The sequence below is a fragment of the Coregonus lavaretus genome (genome assembly GCF_964263955.1).
Source record: "Coregonus lavaretus genome assembly, chromosome: 17".
Taxonomy (NCBI): domain Eukaryota; kingdom Metazoa; phylum Chordata; class Actinopteri; order Salmoniformes; family Salmonidae; genus Coregonus; species Coregonus lavaretus.
This window is the reverse complement of record NC_140004.1, coordinates 38,340,039-38,362,366: the sequence shown is the minus strand read 5'-3', so window position 1 is coordinate 38,362,366 and position 22,328 is coordinate 38,340,039. Positions and strand designations below refer to the sequence as shown.

Sequence of the window (22,328 nt, the reverse complement as noted above, 5' to 3'; positions counted from 1 at the left end):
CATCCGTCTAATCCCTCTTCATGTGGTTCTCGGTGGTCTGTGTCTGATCCTTCTTTCTCTCCTAGGTGTGTAAGAGGAAGTGTGCGGCGGTGCAGAGGTGCACCCCCTGTAAGCAGCCGCGATGTGCCTTCCCCATCCCTGAGGGAGGGCTGGAGAATGGAGGAGGAGGTGGGGATGCCTCCTCTAACACTGGGACTGGCCACTGCCACCTCCTCTTCTGTCCCCTCCCCTCCTCCTCTTCCTCCTCCTCCTCCTCCTCGACTACCGAGGGCTGCTGTGGGATGGCTCTCCATGGCGATTCGCTGCCCCAGAGTTCTGACTCCTCAACCTTCTGTCCGTATTACCGCAACGACTGTCAGGGGAGGGGCTGCGACCTGATTGACACATCCAGCATCAACCGCCTCTCCTCCTCCATTCTGGTAGGAGGTCACTATTAGGGTACAGTTTCTTTTTGGAGGCCTGATTGGATGCTTTCAAAATCCTTTTAGTCCAAAAACACAATTGAAATCGGTTGGATGTGGGTGGATGCACAACCTGTAACTGTTATTGTGTGTTCTGTTCCTCTCAGGTGTTCTCCCACCTGTTGGTGAAGGAACGCTGTCTGTGTGCCTGGGTGGTCTGTAAGTACCGGCGGGACCTCTGCTTAGACTTCCAGTTCTGGAAGGAAATCGATCTCAGTGGCCTACAACGAGTGAGTAGAACATTTTGAGAATTTTTTTAAGGAACATTTCATTTTCAAGAGAATGTTTTTAAACCTATTTTGTTATTTTGTAATGTTAATGTATTTTATAAAAAGTGTATTATTTGACTATAAGGACCACTTTCTCATCAAATCTTACCTTGAGCCCTAATCTCTGTCATTCTCTCTCTCTCTCTCTCTCTCTCTCTCTCTCTCTCTCTCTCTCTCTCTCTCTCTCTCTCTCTCTCTCTCTCTCTCTCTCTCTCTCTCTCTCTCTCTCTCTCTCTCTCAGGTAAATGATGACCTCCTGGTGAAGGTAGCGTCTTGGAGGCAGAATGTGACGGAGTTGAACATCTCAGACTATCGTGGCGTGCAGGACCACGGTGTGTGTTCCCTGGCAACCCACTGCCATGGCCTCCAGAGGTACACAGCCAACCGCTGTAAACAGCTGAGTGATCTGTCTCTCAGCACCCTGGCCTCACACTGACCTCTGCTGGCCAAGGTCCATGTGGGCAACCAGGACAAACTGACGGACGAAGCACTCAAAAAGGTTCTGTCTCTCTCTCTCTCTCTCTCTCTCTCTCTCTCTCTCTCTCTCTCTCTCTCTCTCTCTCTCTCTCTCTCTCTCTCTCTCTCTCTCTCCTTCTTTCCTCTCTCTCGCTCTCTCGCGCTCTCTCTCTCTCCCTTCTTTCCTCTCTCTCGCTCTCCACTCAATGCATTTATAACAAGTGTTACTCTCCCTCTTTTTCTCTCCCTCCTCCCCTACCTTTCTCGTGTCACTAGTTGGGAGAGCACTGTTCAGAGCTGAAGGATATCCACCTGGGCCAGTGCTACAGTATAACTGATGAGGGGATGGTGTCTCTGGCCAAGGGATGTCCCAAGCTGCAGATAATCTACATGCAGGAGAACAAACTGGTACGTACCCTACCCAGTACTTAAGCTACATCACAGTGTTCAGTTGACACCAGTTGGTCTGTAGAACTAGGCAGGGGGCCCACCCTGTCTCTGTAGTGGTAGGGGAAACGTTGCCTTCACGTTTAAATTCTAACCCATGAAAGGGGCAGGGAAGGGAAACGTTCTGCATGGTCCCGAAGGCTACTAGAGAACCGTTGAGTGGTGTCTCCGTGATGTGTAGTGTGTAACAACTTCATTGGGGATGTGTGTTTACTGTGTGTGGGTTGGTGGGGTATTTTTGCTGTTGGCATCGAGGGATCATGGTACGTCTGTTTCAAATGAAATGCAAATCTCAAACTCAAAACAAAATCAATTGAAAACATCCAAAGAGGCACAAGCTAAGGGAGAGCACTGCATGTATTTTGGATGACATGTATCTGTGTATGATTGTTGCTGTGTGTTTGGGCTGGTGGTTTCAGGGTGTTTTGGGGACAGTCCCTGTTAGAGTGCAGTGTGATGATGGGGGTCTGCATAAACACAACAAGTAAAGATGAATATTCAACACCCTGGGGTTGTGTGCCAGGCCAGCTGACAATGTAGGCTTTATTATTAATACCCCCCGGATCCACTACTGTGATTTTACATTCCTCCCCTAGTACACACACACACACACACACACACACACACACACACACACACACACACACACACACACACACACACACACACACACACACATTCACTGTGTGATCTCTGAGCTAGCTTCATGTGTTAGCTGGTTGTGTTGTGGTGGAGTCTTGTTTAGTTAGACACCATTACTCTGCAGGTGTAGAGGTTGTGTTCATGTTCTGCAGGGGATTTGGACATCCTGACTATCTGAATCTCTGGCTCTGAAAGCTTGACATTTTAAGTGTACAGTCGTGGTCAAAAGTTTAGAGAATGACACAAGTATTGGTCTTCACAAAGTTTGCTGCTTCATTGTTTTTAGATATTTTTGTCAGATGTTACTATGGTATACTGAAGTATAATTACAAGCATTCCATAAGTGTCAAAGGCTTTTATTGACAATTACATTACAGTTTTTTACAATCACTTTGGCACTAATTTCAGAACCTTGACGTCATTTTTCAAAACTCTAGACACAAAACTCAAAACGGTCATCACTTGTAACACAGGCTGTCCAATGTTCAAAACATTGCATTGTGCATTCATATCTTTCAAGAAATGTTGCACTTGCACAATCATTGGTTCAAAAAACTAATTTATTGTGAAATACCAATGAAACTTTAATTTAGATCACCCACACACAAGCAACCGATAGTTTCACTGTATCATTGTTCGTACAATCATTCAATATTGTAGTACAAAATAGGTGATACATGTTTCATTATGGTACTACATGTAAATACATCCCTGTAAAAGTACTGCAGTAGTAGAGAGAATACTACAGACACAGTGGAATCATTGAACAAAATCTGAAATATATTGATGAAAAACAATACAGTACTGTAAAACATAAAATGCAGTGTTCCTCAACTTGCTTGCTTGTACTGTAAAAAGCAAAACATAGGAGTGATTACTGTTCATGAGGGCGCCTATCATAAACCTTCCATCTCCATGTGGAGAAGAATTCCTCAATCTGGTTATTGAGGCCACGGTTGACCTTCTGAGGTTTGGTTGTATCATTGTAGCCGCCTCAGTCATTGTCATGCCATGATTTATGACATGGTCTACAACTATTGCTCGGATTTCTTTGGGCACTCTTTGCTGTTGCTGCCGCTGTCTTGGTCCGTGGCTTTGTCCTCTACCACGTTCCCCCACATCTCTCAAACGAGGCCCACGACCACCTCTCAGAAGGGGTGCTTGTCCCCTGCCATTCCTTTGACCAACACGTCTTCCTCGTCTTCCTCCCACCACTGCTTGACCTCTATTGTGACCTGGATCACCTGCCGGCTCCATGTTACAGTATGTATCGCTATGTTGTTGCAAGTGTATCCCAATCAATTCTTTATATACTCATTCCATAATGTGAACTCAATCATCAGTAACGAGTTGGCAGAATTGGACAAGCAATTACAAGGGCCTGCATCCATACAGTGCAGTACTGTCAATACTGTAAATAGTCTGAAAAGGTGGTACATGGGACCATAGAAACGGTGTCTGATAAAGAATGATGATGAAATATTACATCCATAGATAATGTAGTCTAATTGGTTCATGCTCCACGCTAATTGGTGACAATGAATCTCGTTATCTTGAAACTTTCATGATCTAAACATGGAATTATTGTTTGTCTGTTTCCATGCAACTATGCATTAAGAGTAATGCAACAGTTACTTATCATTTTGAGCAGTTGTATCAATTGATAGTTGGATAATTGTAATGAAATGAATAGACACTCATCTGAAATGTAATTTGTGAATTGCCTTTTGAAATAGTAGTACTTTGATGTTAAGTTGTGTCATATTGAACAGGTGATTTTTGTTAAATGAACAAATTATCTTAGTTTTATGTCTATAAGTATCCAAGCAACTGAAAAAAGTGTTAGAGTTTTGAAAAATGTGCATTTTGATCATTGGTTGTGAGTTTTGTGTCTAGAGTTTTGAAAAATGACGTCAAGGTTCTGAAATTAGTGCCAAAGTGATTGTTAAAAAACTGTACGTTTATGCAAAGAGTCAATATTTGCAGTGCTGACCCTTCTTTTTCAAGACCTCTGCAATCCGCCCTGGCATGCTGTCAATTAACTTCTGGGCCACATCCTGACTGATGGCAGCCCATTCTTGCATAATCAATGCTTGGAGTTTGTTAGAATTTGTGGGTTTTTGTTTGTCCACCCGCCTCTTGAGGATTGACCACAAGTTCTCAATGGGATTAAGGTCTGGGAAGTTTCCTGGACAATTTCGATGTTTTGTTCCCTGAGCCACTTAGTTATCACTTTTGCCTTATGGCAAGGTGCTCCATCATGCTGGAAAAGGCATTGTTCGTCACCAAACTGTTCTTGGATGGTTGGGAGAAGTTGCTCTCGGAGGATGTGTTGGTACCATTCTTTATTCATGGCTGTGTTAGGCAAAATTGTGAGTGAGCCCACTCCCTTGGCTGAGAAGCAACCCCACACATGAATGGTCTCAGGATGCTTTACTGTTGGCATGACACAGGACTGATGGTAGCGCTCACCTTGTCTTCTCTGGACAAGCTTTTTTCCGGATGCCCCAAACAATCGGAAAGGGGATTCATCAGAGAAAATGACTTTACCCCAGTCCTCAGCAGTCCAATCCCTGTAACTTTTGCAGAATATCAGTCTGTCCCTGATGTTTTTCCTGGAGAGAAATGGCTTCCTCGCTGCCCTTCTTGATACCAGGCCATACTCCAAAAGTCTTTGCCTCACTGTGCGTGCAGATGCACTCACACCTACCTGCTGCCATTCCTGAGCAAGCTCTGCACTGGTGGTGCCCCGATCCCGCAGCTGAATCAACTTTAGGAGACGGTCCTGGCACTTGCTGGACTTTCTTGGGCGCCCTGAAGCCTTCTTCACAACAATTGAACCTCTCTCCTTGAAGTTCTTGATGATCCGATAAATGGTTGATTTAGGTGCAATCTTACTAGCAGCAATATCCTTGCCTGTGAAGCCCTTTTTGTGCAAAGCAATGATGATGGCACGTGTTTCCTTGCAGGTAACCATGGTTTCCTTGCAGGTAACCACTCCCGAGTGGCGCAGTGGTCTAAGGCACTGCATCGCTGTGCCACTAGAGATCCTGGTTAGAATCCAGGCTCTGTTGTAGCAGGCCGTGACCGGGAGACCCATGGGGCGGCGCACAATTGGCCCAGCGTCGTCCAGGGTAGGGGAGGGAATGGCCGGCAGGGATGTAGCTCAGTTGGTAGAGCATGGCGTTTGCAACGCCAGGGTTGTGTGTTCGATTCCCACGGGGGGCCAGTATGAAAAATTAAATAATGTATGCACTCGCTGTAAGTCGCTCTGGATAAGAGCGTCTGCTAAATGACTAAAAAATGTTTTTTTTAAAAGTAAACATTTTAACAGAGGAATAACAATGATTTCAAGCGCCACCCTCCTTTTAAAGCTTCCAGTCTGTTATTCTAACTCAATCAGCATGACAGAGTGATCTCCAGCATTGTCCTCGTCAACACTCTCACCTGTGTTAACGAGAGAATCACTGACATGATGTCAGCTGGTCCTTTTGTGGCAGGGCTGAACTGCAGTGGAAATGTTTTTTTGGGATTAAGTTCATTTTCATGGCAAAGAGGGACTTTGCAATTAATTGCAATTCATCTAATCACTCTTCATAACATTCTGGAGTATATGCAAATTGCCGTCATAAAATCTGAGGCAGCAGACTTTGTGAAAATTAATATTTGTGTCATTCTCAAAACTTTTGACCACGACTGTATGTCCACTTCTTACCCAAAGTAGGCTATCAAAATACTAGAATACTTACTGACTGGAACACTTGAGGACTGTTTATTGTATAGCCTACCCAGTTTTACATGTTGTCTCGGCACTCGGCAGTAATGCACTCAGTTCTCAGTGTAATTTTTGAATGATCCCTGACAGTCTCTCCCCTCCACCACTGGAGGTCAGTGGTCCTCCACTACTGAACGTGGCCAGTCAACAGGTCCTATGCAATGAGAGGCCATAGCTTGATACATGGGTCAGATAAAAAAGTGTATTCTTTTAACTAAGCCACAGAGGCCGGCTAGAATCCTCTACATTTGGCACTTCCATGAAAAGCTTCCCTGTATATGTACTGTATGTATTGAGATGTGCAATTGACTTCTGTTTCCAAGTCTATCTGGGTTTAGTAGCATTGCGTCTTTAATCCTGCCTCATATTTCTCTCACCTAATGCATTTGTCTTCCTTTCCTCTAAATATTATGCTCTTGATTAATTAGTTCCACTTAAAGCTGGTTAACAATAGCTCAGTCTGTTAAAATCTCATTCATCACCTTAATAGGTAGGAAAATAGGGATTATAGTGAAGTGAGATATTAATTTTGGCGCTAATAATTTTTCAACGCTGCGGTATCAATTTCAGACAGCCATTTTTCAGACGTTAGATTGCTGGGAAGTTTTCTGGCGTCCTCTTCATATTGTGCCAGAGAGAAATGGGTTGTGAATATTTTTAGGAGTTGTTATGTCTAGCCGCTCTCATTGCGTTGGCCTGATATTGTCGTTAAGTTGGCCTGCTATTAAGAAGTCCAGGGGAAACTTCCCTCTCTCCTCTCCGTAGAGGACTCTCATTTCTCTCCCCAACTGTTTTGAGAAATTAAATGTAATAGCAGTGGCGGCTGGCCGATAGAGGGCGCTAGGGCGCCGCCCCCTTAAATAAAATTATTAAAAAATATATAATAAAAAATAAATAAAAATAATAATAATAATAATAAAAACATCAGTATGTCAATATTTGTGTGTTTGAAATATGGAATGCACACAGTAATATGTGTAAGATATGATAGAAAATCATATTCGCAACCTTTCCTCTGCCTGTCAAACGCCTCGTCAGCTCTGGGCGATACAGAAAGTGCCCCGAGGAGGCGGGTCTACGTAGCAGTTAAGCCAATTGCTAATTTAAGATATGAATGTATGACATAAAATGTAGCTAATCAGCGATTTTAATTCGAATCCAAGGAGGGCGATTATTTTATCGCCCCAAGCTCGCCCCTGATAAAATAAGGACCGGGCTCCAGTGGCGCCATTTTTACTAGACGACAATGGCGAGCGCAAACGTTACTCCTCCAAGACCCAACCCTAACTCGGTGAAATCTCTCCTCCAAGATCCGTTTGAGAGGAGAACTTTGTCAGAGAAAGTTCGGGTGAAAGAGCTGGGCCCAGATCAACCTGACCTCTCAATCAGACAGCAGGCTAGCGAGAAAGGGAAGCAGTATATGCGCGGCTTCTCCCGTAGCTGGTACACCAGGAAGGCTTGGCTAGCTGGGTGCACTGATGCTAATGCTTTATTTTGCTTTCCGTGCTTGCTTTTTAAAACGACGGGGTCAGATTCAGCATGGACAGGTACCGGAGTGAGGGATATGAAGCACCTGTCAGAGAAGGTAAAGAAACATGAGAACACCAGGGCACACATGGACAACTCTGTAAAGCTAGCTGTATTAGGAAGGGTGAACATTGCTACGCAGCTGGATGACGGCCACAGGATTGCGGTGAGGAAACACAATGAGGAGGTGGATAAAAACAGGCACATTCTATCCAAAATTATCGATTGTGTGAAGTTCTGTGGGGCTTTTGAGTTGGCCTTGCGTGGGCACGAGGAGACTGACTCCTCGGACAACCCCGGCATTTTCCGGGGCTTAGTGGATTTTGTTGCCTCCCTCGACAGTGTGCTGGAGGAGCACCTGAAGACAGCTACCGTTTTTAAGGGCACGTCAAAGACGATACAGAACGAGCTGTTGGACTGTATGCTGTCAGTGCTTAAGGATTACATCCTGGAGGAAGTAAAGAGTGCTGATTTTATCGCCATTCAAGCTGACGAGACGACTGACGTTTCCACCCACTGCCAGTTGGTGCTTGTGATACGCTACATCGATGCTAAAAGTAACGTCCAAGAGCGTTTTTTCGAGTTCATTTTGATCGAGAACGCAACCGCCGACACCATCGCTACAGCGCTGCTGGAGAGGCTCAGCACCATACTCTCACATGGACAAAAGGCCAAACTTATTGCCCAGCCTTACGACGGAGCAAGTATGATGAGGGGAGCCACCGGCGGAGTGCAGCGTAAAATAGTGGATGTGTACGAAAATGCGCACTACGTCCACTGCTATGCACATCAGCTGAACCTCATCATGCAGCAGGCTACTTCACGCATCCCCAGGATCGGCACTTTCTTTTCCGACCTTGCAGGATTTTCTGCTTTCTTCTCCAGGTCTCCCAAGCGAACCACCGTGCTTGACGAAGTGGTTGCGCATAGACTCCCCAGAGCCTCTACAACACGGTGGAACTTCCACAGTCGCGCTGTAAACACTGTGTACGAGTACAGGGATGACCTCCTAACGTGTTTCCAGACCATCAGAGACTCTGGGAACTTTGATGCCCCGACTGTCAGAGAGGCGGGGGGCTTTGTGAGGATGCTCGAAGACGAGGCTTTCTGTTTTTTCCTGGCACTGTTCCACAAGATCATGCCAAATGTGGACATGCTTTTCAGCCAGCTGCAGAAGAGGAACATCGACCCTGTCTTCATTAAAGCACTTGTCCAGAGGTTCACAGACAGCATGCTAACAATCAGGTAAATAACTATATTTACTATTGGCTGATAAAGATGTTGTTAGAAAGATGAATAGTTCACTTACAACAGTTTAAAAGCCTAAATGTGTCTGGTCATCAAAGTGAGTGATTATCATAGAGCCGTCACAATTATATTTGTTTTAGTATTTTAAAAGGAAAGAGAAGACACAATCAGACGTTGATAATAATGCAGGAAAGTACTACACAGTTTGTAATAATTATTCAGGTGTCCACCAGGTCAATTTCTAGAAGAGGCCTAGTTGTTATTGAAGATTAACTTTATTGCTAAGTGCACAGCAGAACAAAATGATGTTGCATCCCTCTCACAAATGTAATAGAAAAAGGCTTTAAAACGTAATAACATCAGTTAATTATGTACATCACAGGTTAAAAGCAGTTACTAGACATAGTTTGTATGTATATACACACTATCTGTCTGTCTGTCTGTCTATATATATATATATATATATATATATATATATATATATATATATATATATATATATATATATATATATATATATATAAGTCACTGGTTGTGTGTTGAGGGGGAATTACAGTGAGTTAAGAAGTCTGATTGCAAGTTATCAAATTAAACTTTATTTATTGGACCCAGGGCCTCAATTCCCTCTTTGTGTGGGGACAGCGCATCTGACGAGCAGCAACAGCCCATCAAGCGACGGAGGATGCTGGGACCAGGAGAACAACAGAGGTTGGCTATAGAGGTAAGTTGTGATGTAATTGTCAGTGTTTCCCCCTAGAACTTTTTTCAGGCCTGGTAGTATGTAGCCAAAACCCTGAACAATCAGCACCTTGGTAATCATATACTTGAGTTGGACATAGGCATGTGTCAGTCAGGATCACTTGCATCAAAATAGCTTAATTGCAAATTAAAGCTGATGATGTATCTTTTACAGGTATGTGATACCATCCTGAGTCATGCCAAAGAGAGGTTCTCCTTCACCCAGCACCTCATCAGCGCAACACTATTGCACGGAGAGTTGTTCCCACAACACAGTGTGAAGTTCCCCGATACAGCGCTTGAAACAACCGTGGAGGCGTACCCCATGTTGAACAAGGCCAAGCTCAAAACCGAACTGTCCCTCATCTATGAGAACAGTGAGTTCAAGGCTTGTAGTGGTGCAGTGCCCCTGTACCAGTTCTTCATGGAGAACAACCTTCAGAGCACTTTCACAGAGACTGCCAGCCTCCTCAAGATCCTCATCACCACACCCATGACAACTGCTGAGTCAGAAAGGTGCTTCTCTACACTGAAAAGGATCAAGACCTTCCTGAGAAACAGCATGACACAGGATCGCCTGAACGCTCTGGCCATGCTCTCCATGGAGAAGAAACTTGTCAGGGACATTCCTGACTTTAATCAAAGGGTCATTGAGAGGTTTTGCCACTCAGAAGGACAGACGGGCAAAATTCCTGTACAAATAAGATGACAGACACACACACACACAGAGCAGCTCTGGCCGCATGTTTCTTTGTATATAGTTGACCTTAGCATAAAAAATCCAGTTATATATGGTACTCTAGAAAGTCTTAATAGTGTCTTTGCTAATATTACTGTATATATGTTGTTTTGTATCAATTAATTGTTGCAGTTCTGGAGCACATTAACAATTAGTCACATTTAGTATGATCATAAAATACTGTATGCTATTCTTCCAGTCAAAGGTTTGAGTTCATCCACTTGATATCCATTTCTATATTATACATCCTTTTATACAGTGTAAGATTTCCTATAAACTTTATAATAATTTCATGTTATTGTCCACTTTCCACTCTGTTCTGACAGCATGCCTGTTGCGTTGCCTGTTTACTACCAATGGTGAAAAGTTCACTTTAAATGCAAATGAAAGGCTTGGGTTTGTGTAATATGTTTTTGTGTAAGAATGCCTCAACTTTTTAATATTGGCATTAAATAATTACTGAATGTTTCACTGAGCACTGCTGTCCTGCAGTTTGTGTTAAAATATATCGCGATGGTTACAGGAAAAAAAAAGTATGGCACAGCCCCACCGAGAATATTTTTCACCAGCCGCCACTGTGTAATAGCTCTATATCTTTTCTAATTAGAAATGTAGGACCAGATTAAAGCATTGATTTCATCTCGTTAAAAAGGAAAGTGGGCAAAGTGAATGATTTACATTCGTCTTATAGGGAGAAGTGTCCTTATCTCTGGATTAGGGTTAGGCTGCTGGTTTTCATGTTTTCTGCTGTGTTTAGCTAGAAAACTGGAATGAAGTATTTACATTTACAGACTTTTGTGTGGGCTGAGGATAAACATATTTTGACTAGCCTGTCCTATGTGCCCTAAGGAATCTAGCCTATAAAGTGTTTTGATGACAGAATTTAGTTGGCTATGAGTTAGGGATGGGCATTTTACATTTTATGACTGTTAGAGTACTTGCATGATTTTTTTTTAGAGTACTCCAAAAAAAGAAAGCAATTTTTAGAACACAAGGCCCGCACTGGGAAAAAATATGTGCGCATTTATCTATATGCCAACAGTGCGCAACAATGCCTAATTTATCATAACCGTTACAGATAACGAATCCTAATTGCTAAATTGCATTCGGAAATTATTCAGACCCCTTCACTTTTTCCACTTTTTGTTACGTTACAGCCTTATTCTAAAATGGATTAAATACTTTTTTCTGCACACCACACCCCATAATGACAAAGCGAAAACAGGTTTTTAGAAATTTTCGCAAATGTATTACAAATAAAATACAGATACCTTATATACAGTTGAAGTCAGACATTTACATACACTTAGGTTGGTGTCATTAAAACTCGTTTTTCAACCACTCCACAAATTTCTTGTTAACAAACTATCGTTTTGGCAAGTCGGTTAGGACATCTACTTCGTGCATGACACAAGTAATTTTTCAAACAATTGTTTACAGACGGATTATTTCACTTATAATTCACTGTATCACAATTCCAGTGGGTCAGAAGTTTACATACACTAAGTTGACTGTGCCTTTAAACAGCTTAGAAAATTCAAGAATATTATGTCATGACTTTAGAAGCTTCTGATAGGCTAATTGACATAATTTGAGTCAATTGGAGGTGGATGTATTTCAAGGCCTACCTTCAAACTCAGTGCCTCTTTGCTTGACATCATGGGAAAATCTAAAGAAATCAGCCAAGACCTCAGAAAAAAAGTTGTAGACCTCCACAAGTCTGGTTCATCCTTGGGAGCAATTTCGAAACGCCTGAAGGTACCACGTTCATCTGTACAAACAATAGTACGCAAGTATAAACACCATGGGACCACGCAGCCGTCATACAGCTCAGGAAGGAGACGCGTTTTGGCAATGTGCAAATCAATCCCAGAACAGTAAAACGAGTCATATATCAACATAACCTGAAAGGCGCTCAGCAAGGAAGAAGCCACTGCTCCAAAACCGCCATAAAAAAGCCAGACTACAGTTTGCAACTGCACATGGGGACAAAGATCTTACTTTTTAGAGAAATGTCCTCTGGTCTGATGAAACAAAAATAGAACTGTTTGGCCATAATGACCATCGTTATGTTTGGAGGAAAAAGGGAGATGCTTGCAAGCCAAAGAACACCATCCCAACCGTGAAGCACGGGGTGGCAGCATCATGCTGTGTTGGTGGTTTGCTGCAGGAGGCACTGGTGCACTTCACAAAATAGATGGCATCATGAGGAAGGAAGATTATCTGGATATATTGAAGCAACATCTCAAGACATCAGTCAGGAAGTTAAAGCTTGGTCACAAATGGGTCTTCCAAATGGACAATGACCCCAAGCATACTTCCAAAGTTGTGGCAAAATGGCTTAAGGACAACAAAGTCAAGGTATTGGAGTGGCCATCACAAAGCCCTGACCTCAATCCTATAGAAAATGTGTGGGCAGAACTGAAAAAGCATGTGCAAGGAGGTCTACAAACCTGACTCAGTTACACCAGCTCTGTCAGGAGGAATGGGACAAAATTCACCCAATGTTATTGTGGGAAGCTTGTGGAAGGCTACCCAAAACATTTGAACCAAGTTAAACAATTTAAAAGCAATGCTACCAAATACTAATTGAGTGTATGTAAACTTCTGACCCACTGGGAATGTGATGAAAGAAATAAAAGCTGAAATAAATCATTCTCTCTACTATATTCTGACATTTCACATTCTTAAAATACAGTGGTGATCCTAACTGACCTATGACAGGGAATGAAAAACTGAGTTTAGATGTATTTGGCTAAGGTGTATGTAAACTTCCGATTTCAACTGTACATAAGTATTCAGACCCTTTGCTATGAGACTCAAAATTGAGCTCCAGTGCATCCTGTTTCCATTGATCATCCTTGAGATGTTTCTACAACTTTATTGGAGTCCACCTGTGGTAAATTCAATTGATTGGACATGATTTGGAAAGGCACAACTGTCTATATAAGGTCAGAGTTGACAGTGCATGTCAGAGCAAAAACCAGGCCATGAGGTCAAAGGAATTGTCCGTAGAGCTCTGAGACAGGATTGTGTCGAGGCACAGATCTGGGGAAAGGTACCAACAAAGTTCTGCAGCATTTAAGGTCCCCAAGAACACCGTGGCCTCCATCATTCTTAAATGGAAGACGTTTGGAACCACCAAGACTCTTCCTAGAGCTTTGGCCTGAATGCCAAGCATCATGTCTAGAGGAAACCTGGCACCATCCCTACGGTGAAGCATGGTGTTGGCAGCATCATGCTCTGGGGATGTTTGTCAGCGGCAGGGACTGGGAGACTAGTCTGAACGGAGCAAAGTACAGGGAGATCCTGGATGAAAATCTGCTCCAGAGCACTCAGGAACTCAGACTGGGGCAAAGGTTCACCTTCCAACACGACCCTATGCACACAGCCAAGACAATGCAGGAGTAGCTTGGGGACAAGTCTCTGAATGTCCTTGAGTGGCCCAGCCAGAGCCCGGACTTGAACCCGATCAAACATCTCTAGAGAGACCTGAAAATAGCTGTGCAACGACGCACCCCATCCAACCTGACAGAGCTTGAGAGGATCTGTAGAGAAGAATGGGAGAAACTCCGCAAATACAGGTGTGCCAAGCTTGTAGCGTCATACCCAAGAACACTCAATGCTGTAATCACTGCCAAAGGTACTTCAACAAAGTACTGAGTAAAGGGTCTGAATACTTATGTAAATGTGATATTTCAGTTTTTTGTATTTTATGCATTTGCCAAAAATGTCAAAAAACCTGTTTTTGCTTTATCATTATGGGGTATTGTGTGTAGATTGATGAGGGGGAAAAAACTATTTAATCCATTTTAGAATAAGGCTGTAACGTAACAACTTACCCAATGCAGTGAATAAAAAAACAAGTGCCATTGATATTGATTTATTGAAACCGTAATATCAACTGGTTATATTATATCGTGGAACACAACCTTCAAAAAGGCAGTAACCTCAGCAGTTGCGCTTGCTTGTAGAAGCCTATGGCTGTGCAATAGTGTACAGTTTGTCCTCTGTCCTGTGGGGTTAGGAGGCAAAGCACAGAGGCCAGGCACCAGCAGGTCTACTCTGACATCTGAAGCATTTACAAAACATCTTTATCACAACGTCCCCAATTCACTCACTGACAGATCATCCAATTCTCAAACTCCTTTTCAATAGATGTCTTTGGCTCTACCATCTCTCTCGCTCCCTCTCTCTCATGCCTCCCTTTCCCCATCTCTTTTCTTGCCTCCACTCTCTTCTCTTTTCCCTAATGTAATGTAACAGGATCCTGTCTCTGTCTCTTTCAGTCAATGAGGAATGGAGATGATCCCTCACTCACTCTGTTCTTCCTTCATTTTCCTCCTCCTCCTCCTCCTCCTCCCATCTTTCTGGCTTCCTTCTAATTGAATAATTTAAAAGCTGGAGGACGTTTCTGTGCAGTCTCTCTCTCTCTCTCATACTCTGCTGGTGGTTTCTCTCTTCTTTGACTCAATGCTTCCTGCTCTCATCAGAACATGCAGTATCTAGTCTGGAAGTGTTTAACTTTAATATTTTTATGCCGTGAGTCTGCCACAATAAGCTGATAAAAACAGACAGTTTCTGGCTAGCCTATTCTATGGGTGTTGTCAGAAGGACTATTCTTCAGTGTGTATAAACATAGGTTAGACGTTGAGGAATAATGACTTTTGAGCTCCAGTGATTTCTGAGTTCCTCAGGTGAAGCTCTGATGGTTGGGTCTCTTATAGCTTTTTCTCTCACTATTTCTCTCTCTCTCTTTCCCGCACCCACGCTCTCTTTTTCTCTCTCTTCTCCCTGACGGCTCTCTGTGTCCACACAGTACAAGGTGAACTGGCTGGTTTAAACTGGCTTAACGTTTCTCTCTGCTATGCTGCGTGTGGTTAGAAGAATAGAGAAGTCTTTGTGTGCTCATATTTGACCTTGTTCATAGTTAGACAGAATCTGTGTCAGAGTTGTAGGGATTGTTTGTCTGTTTTCAGACCTTGGTTTGAGCTCAAGTTGATTTGCCATATTCTGTTCTCTCTCTGTCTGCCTCGGAGGATAAAGACTTACAGGATACCAAACTCCTCCTCATCATCACATTGATGTGTCCTAGGAGAGAGACGGCCTGGAAGTTGAGCTGAGAGTTTTGGAAATTCAATACAGACAAAGTATTGTGTACGCCTATCTGCTCAACAGATCACACCCATTCTTCTGCATGAATAATCCTATTCCATTAGTCCTTTAAAATTAAACACGAGTATCGCAATTTTAGGAACATTTTGCCAAATAGGCACTTTTCTCTCTCTTTTAATTTTCCTCCCGCCTCTCCTTTCCTGGTGGAATCAAAGCACATTTGTTTTAATTTTCCACTGAGGTGATAGTATATGAACTGTCTGTCTGACTTCCTTCTGGGAACACGTGTCTGTCTGTAATACACACACACACACACACACACACACACACACACACACACACACACACACACACACACACACACGACACACACACAGACACACACACACGGTTCTGTTTAAACACAGTTTTAATTAGCTTAAATGTGTGTAAATGGAATTGGAGATGACCTTCAATAGATTACCATGTGCACTCAATTTAGCTGTAATTAGTCGGATATGTGAATTTTTGTATGTTTCCTCTCCTTTTTCCCTGAGACCATCTTGGTTAATCCTCCCAGAGGGTGGCGTGTGACGGCTGTATTTGTGTGAACATCCCTCAGAACACGGACCACGGAACACTCTGGGTGATGAGGTGTCACATTGAATGGCATCTGTTTAGCCATTGGTCAGTCACAGATACCCTATCTCCCTCCCTGATAGGCCGACAGCTTGTGAACATTACAGTTAAAACCAGAGAAGTGGTCCAATAACGGTCCAATGCGGTGAGTGATGTGTATTTATGCTGGCCAGAACAAAGGCAGAACAGGGGAACAGGTAATGAAATGCTGTCAGTTATAGGAGATCTATTCTGACACGACACCCAACTGGTTAGTTTAAACACAGGGAGACACATGGGAAAGGCTGGACAAAATGTACACTTTCTTGGTAAATTTGTCCCGGGAAGTATTTTGGAACGATGATAGATGAGTAGGACCGACCCGCGGACTGGAGGAACGCTCTCCACAGCCAGAGAACATCCCTGTGACAGTCTCCTGTCTGTGTGACATGGAGGATGCGTCTACTTTGACTTGACCATGTTGTTGGGATGACGTGACATTACTCACTACTGGACATTACTTACAAAGGACAGGAACTGACCTGTTGGATGTGGGTTCACAATGGGTGGGGTCTTTTACCGCGTGAATGGCAGAGAGTTCACCATCGGCCCAGCTTGTGTTGTGACCCTGCCTTTCAGGTTGAAATGACACCAAATCATGTTGACATGATCAACATTATTGAGAGCAGATGTCATCCATTCCAGACTAATCATAACAGAAGCCTCATCCTATATAGTATGTTCTCTCTCTCTCTCTCTCTCTCTCTCTCTCTCTCTCTCTCTCTCTCTCTCTCTCTCTCTCTCTCTCTCTCTCTCTCTCTCTCTCTCTCTCTGTCACGCTCTGGCTCCGGGACTGTGTATTTTGAGCCAGGGTGTGTTCATTTGGTTGTGTTGTATTTGGTTGTGTTTCATTGTTTGGTCGTGTGACTCCCAATCAGTGGTAACGAGTGTCAGCTGTCGGCTCGTTATCTCTGATTGGGAGCCATATTTAAACTGTCAGTGTTCACCTTAGTGTTGTGGGTTTTTGTTCCTGTACAGTCATTGTCACTGTGGACTTCACGTATCGTCATTTGTTTTGTGGTTTTCGTGTTTAGGCTTTAATTAATAAAGTCATGTTCACCTTCAACGCTGCGCATTGGTCCTCCTCATTAGACGATCGTGACAGAAAAACCCACCAAGATGGGACCAAGCAGCGTGTCCAGGAGCCATCGCCAGGGAGATCCCTCACAGATCTCCTTCGCCTCCTGGACTGGGTCAAGCCGAGTGAGGAAGAGAAGGGCTTGACATTATGGCAGAAGGGCGAGAGGCTGGCGAGGGACATGGAGACCTGGTCCACGGGTAGGAGAGACGCCCCGAAATTTTTTAGGGGGGGGCTCACGACGTCGGACCAGCAGGAGGCCGCGATAGAGCGGCCCAGTGGGTTGCCGGAGAAGGCCGCCGGGTTACGGGGGCCACTGGTCGAAGAGGGGATGGAGGAAGTAGAGGCACGGCGAGAGGTACTGGCGTGTGTTGCCAGTCCGGTCCGGCCCGTTCCAGATCCCGGTGTAGGACCAGTGGTGTGTGTCCCCAGTACAGTCCGGCCCATCCAAGCTTCCCGCACCAAGCCAGTGGTGTGCGTCGTCAGCCCGGCTCTGCCCGTGCCTGCTCTCCGCATCAAGCCTGTGGTGCGTCTCGTCAGCCCGGCTCTGCCCGTTCCTGCTCTCCGCACCAGGTCTGTGGTGCACGTCGCCAGCCCAGTCCGGCCCATTCCTGCTACTCGCAACAAGCCAAGGGTGCGAGTCGTCAGCCGGATTCAGCCCATTCCTGCTACTCGCACCAAGCCAAGGGTGCGAGTCGTCAGCCGGATTCAGCCCATTCCTGCTACTCGCACCAAGCCAAGGGTGCGAGTCGTCAGCCGGATTCAGCCCATTCCTGCTACTCGCACCAAGCCAAGGGTGCGAGTCGTCAGCCGGATTCAGCCCATTCCTGCTACTCGCACCAAGCCAGGGATGCGAGTCTTCAGCCTGTTGAGGCCTGTTCCGGCTCCACGCACCATGCAAAGGGTGCGTATCGTCTGCCAGGTCCGGTCCAGTCCTGCCTCACGCGCCAAGCCAGGGGTGCGTGTCGGCAGTCCTGATCCAGCTAACTGGGTCAGATCGGACTGGGGACACTGCGGGGGGATTGTAGTAGGGTGGTGGTCAAGCCCGGAGCCGGAGCCGCCTCCGAGGAGCAATACCCACCCAGCCCTTCCCTATTTGGGGTGTAGGCGCGGTCGGAGTCCGCGCCTTTAGGGGGGGGTACTGTCACGCTCTGGCTCCGGGACTGTGTATTTTGAGCCAGGGTGTGTTCATTTGGTTGTGTTGTATTTGGTTGTGTTTCATTGTTTGGTCGTGTGACTCCCAATCAGTGGTAACGAGTGTCAGCTGTCGGCTCGTTATCTCTGATTGGGAGCCATATTTAAACTGTCAGTGTTCACCTTAGTGTTGTGGGTTTTTGTTCCTGTACAGTCATTGTCACTGTGGACTTCACGTATCGTCATTTGTTTTGTGGTTTTCGTGTTTAGGCTTTAATTAATAAAGTCATGTTCGCTCAACGCGCTGCGCTTTGGTCTCCCTCATTAGACGATCGTGACACTCTCTCTCTCTCTCTCTCTCTCTCTCTCTCTCTCTCTCTCTCTCTATCCCCCCCCCCCCTTCCCCTCTCTGTGATTGTCTATATAATTGAGGTAACCACCAGTTAGATCTGCTGTGTTTCTGAGCTGACGGGATGCTGGTCCCTGTAATGATGACCATCTGTATCTCCTAACACAGGGGAGCAGGCTGTCAGATGCCCCCCACTCCCCAGGGGATCCAGTTGAAAATGGCCACTATTTCCCCCCTTTCCCTCACCTCCCAGACTCCCACATCCCTTATTTTCTCCCCTTGCTCCCCCTTTCCTTCCCACCCTCTTTCATATACCTTACACTTCTTCCTCTCCTCTCTCCCTGTCTCTCATTCACCTCAATTTATTACCCCCTCTCACACTCTCTTACATCTCATTAACCCCCTCTCTCTCACCTCTCTTGCTTTCACTCCCTGCTGTTTCTCTCCCCGTTCATTCTTCCACTCTCTCTCCCCTCTGTGTGTTTGTGTACTCTCATTTCCTCTCTCTCTCTCCCCTCTGTGTGTTTGTGTACTCTCATTTCTCTCTCTCTCTCCTGTAGTCTTTGAAGTCTAGCTATCGATCCCTCAGAAAACATGTGAAAGCTGTTTCATGTGGTTAGGAGTGAGGACCCTGTGTTGGGGTCATCCAGTTGATCATATCTCTGGTTCACAAGTCATCAGGTCTATTAATGAGAGCTGCTGTGTTTCCTTTGACGGCCTGGCTGGCGGACTGGACCTAGACACACTGCTATCAATATTGAGAAACAAGAGAGGAAAGAAGAAATGGAGAGACGCGAGCGATGAGTTTTGTAAATGTCAGGACTGGCCTCTAGATATGAGTGTCTGTGAAGTGAACTGTCCCTTTGAGCTGTTCAGGGAATTACACGGTGACAGTCCCTGTCGGACAAAGAGCCTGGTTAGAAGAAAGGACTGTGGTTTAAAAAGGTTCCTCTGGCGACAGGAAATAATGTGTGTGTGTGTGTGAGAGGTTGTTCAGGTTAAGGCTTGGTGTTTGTTATATGGCTGGTAGGGACGGCCATTTGAAATGATAATATTGCTACACTTCCCGTCCTCGTCTACAACTCCATTCCAGGCATTGTCAGAGAAAGGCCCTAAAAATGGTCAAAGACTCCAGCCACCCAAGTCACAGTCTGTTCTCTCTGCTACCGCACGGCAAGCGGTACCGGAGCGCCAGGTCTGGGACCAAAAGGCTCCTGAACAGCTTCTACCCCAAAGCCATAAGACTGCTGAGCAGTTAATCAAATGGCTACCCGGACTTTCTGCTTTTCACCCCTACCTACATGTACATAGTACTTAAATCAATCATTTAACCAAACCTACATGTACATATTACCTCAATCAATCACCCCAACTACCTCGTACCCCAGTACACTGACTCGGTACCGGTACTCCTTGTATATAGCCTGTATATAGCCTTGTTATTGTTATTTTATTGTGTTACTATTTTATTTTTATGTATTTGTTAATTTTCATACTTTTTAACTGCATTGTTGGGAAAGGGCTCGTAAGTAAGCATTTCACGGTAAAGTCTACACTTGTTGTATTCGGCGCATGTGACAAAGAAAATGTGATTTGATTCATATGAAACAACAGCCTACCTGTTGGTTGCTCATTGTAGCCTTTTCCTTCTCATTTAGCCAACTTAATTCCATCATTTAAATTCCATTTAGCATTGATTTTGAAATCTCCCACATCACTACCTACACATGGAGCCTCTGACTATAGCGCAGCTGTGATTGGACAATAACAACAAGCTGTGTGAAACGGTTGTCTAGGCTACCAGTGCATCTTTTTTATGGGACACACTCATAAAAACTGTCCTAAAACTGTCGTTTTATTAAAATGTTGAATGTAATGGTCTGTCCTTCTAGGCTATGTAGCAATATCACATAGATCATTTTATTTACTTTTAGACAAAGCTTAAAAAAAAAAAAAAGAATACTCTCCCAAGTAATCGAATACTAATGTCAGTTGGCATATTCGAATAACCGTGCCCATCCCTAGTAGTTGGTAGCCTATTTCCGAGCATACTCCTCTGTCTGCCCCGAGAAACCCATTCAGGTGTCTTCCATCACAAAACAGGCAAGGCAAGGCTGTTTATAATAAATAAAATAATATGCCATTTAGCAGACGCTTTTATCCAAAGCGACTTACAGTCATGCGTGCATACATTTTGTGTATGGGTGGTCCCGGGGATCGAACCCACTACCTTGGCGTTACAAGCGCCGTGCTCTACCAGCTGAGCTACAGAGGACCACACCTGTTTCTCTTCATTACAGAACAGACATGGACCCAGCTCACTAAGTCTCTCTTAAACGATGAAAGACAGACAAGGTTTCTATCAACGTGGACCTTCGCCACGCCTTCTGTGAACATCTGTCTCTGTTGACTGGTTTATCTCTTTATTTGTGATAGTTCAGCTGTCAAAGTCAGTTGGATGCTATTTGTTGTGGCCTGTCAATCTCATAATGTAGCAATACTGCGGAAATACAGCAATTCACACAATGTGTTAAGATATACATCTTTCAATATAGGTATAGAAAGAGAGGTAGTCTAGGTTACTGGGAGCACAATGAAAGGCAGATAGTGTAGATTTTAGTCATTTAGCAGACGCTCTTATCCAGAGCAACTTACAGGAGCAATTAGGGTTAAGTGCCTTGCTCAGGGGCACATCAACAGATTTTTCACCTAGTCGGCTCAGGGATTATAACCAGCGACCTTTCGGTTACTGGCACAACGCTCTTAACCACTAAGCTACCTGCCGCCACGAGTTGAAAGACTTTGTCCAGATGCTGCAGTGTGTCGGTGGCAGAGGCTGTTGTATCATACCTTGACCTGCAGAGGACGCTCTAAGACTGGTTTTCAACAGGAGAGCAGTAGTGGATATCAGTGTAGCTTCGTTGAAGACAGAGAGTAAAAAATAAATAAATAAAATATTAAGACTGGAAACATTCCTAAAAGAAGCAAGCATTTGGGCTTAAGTTGATCTTTTGGCTTTTCATCAGCACAAAGTGGAACTGAAGCACATTGCTCAACACTTCATCCCTCCAGCATAAGTAATAGGGACAGTGGACAGTCTCAACCCTGAGAATGATCCGATTGTTTCCGTTTGTATCACTGGTTGTTGCAACATAGCCTGTTAAAGGGATTGTTTGGGATTTTGCCAACTCGTGGATACCATTTCTATGTCTCTGTGTCCAGTATAAATGAAGTTAAAAGTAGTTTCGACCAGCCAATGCAAACTAGCTTAGCACAAAGACTGGAAGGATTTAGGTACGGCTAACATGCTAAAGGGACCCATTGCCAAAGTCCCGAAGTATCCCTTTAAATCTTTGTATAACTAACACACGTTTTCATCCAGAATTACTACCAACATAAATGCATGATTTTTAAGGAAAGTTAGTTACATCCAAGCCTTTCATTTTAGGATGGAAGATTCTGGTTAGGCTTAGTTACAGCGGTTGTGTGTGTGTGTGTCTTTGCTTGGTAGTTCCGAGTCATTCAGTGCCTCCCGTCTGTCCACTGGCAGACACACAGTCACAGGGTAACCCTTTCCTCTATCCTCGTTCCCACCCCTCACCCCCGTATCCCCCCTATGATGGGTTTTTCTTTTGTTTTAGAAGTGCAGCTTTCAGGACCTCATCTGAAGCGGGACTTGGGAGCTCCCTTTGC

The 22,328-nt window shown here is 44.4% G+C and overlaps 1 pseudogene across 1 annotated transcript in view; it reads left to right on the top strand.

The window, feature by feature from the left end:
* The window catches only part of LOC311144387 (F-box/LRR-repeat protein 17-like), a 407,455-nt pseudogene that overhangs the window by 705 nt on the left and 384,422 nt on the right, over positions 1 to 22,328 (top strand). The window contains exons 2-5 of the transcript in view: positions 66 to 419; positions 569 to 691; positions 972 to 1,229; positions 1,463 to 1,594. The product of the transcript in view is annotated as an F-box/LRR-repeat protein 17-like (transcript). The remainder of the gene's footprint in view (positions 1 to 65; positions 420 to 568; positions 692 to 971; positions 1,230 to 1,462; positions 1,595 to 22,328) is intronic.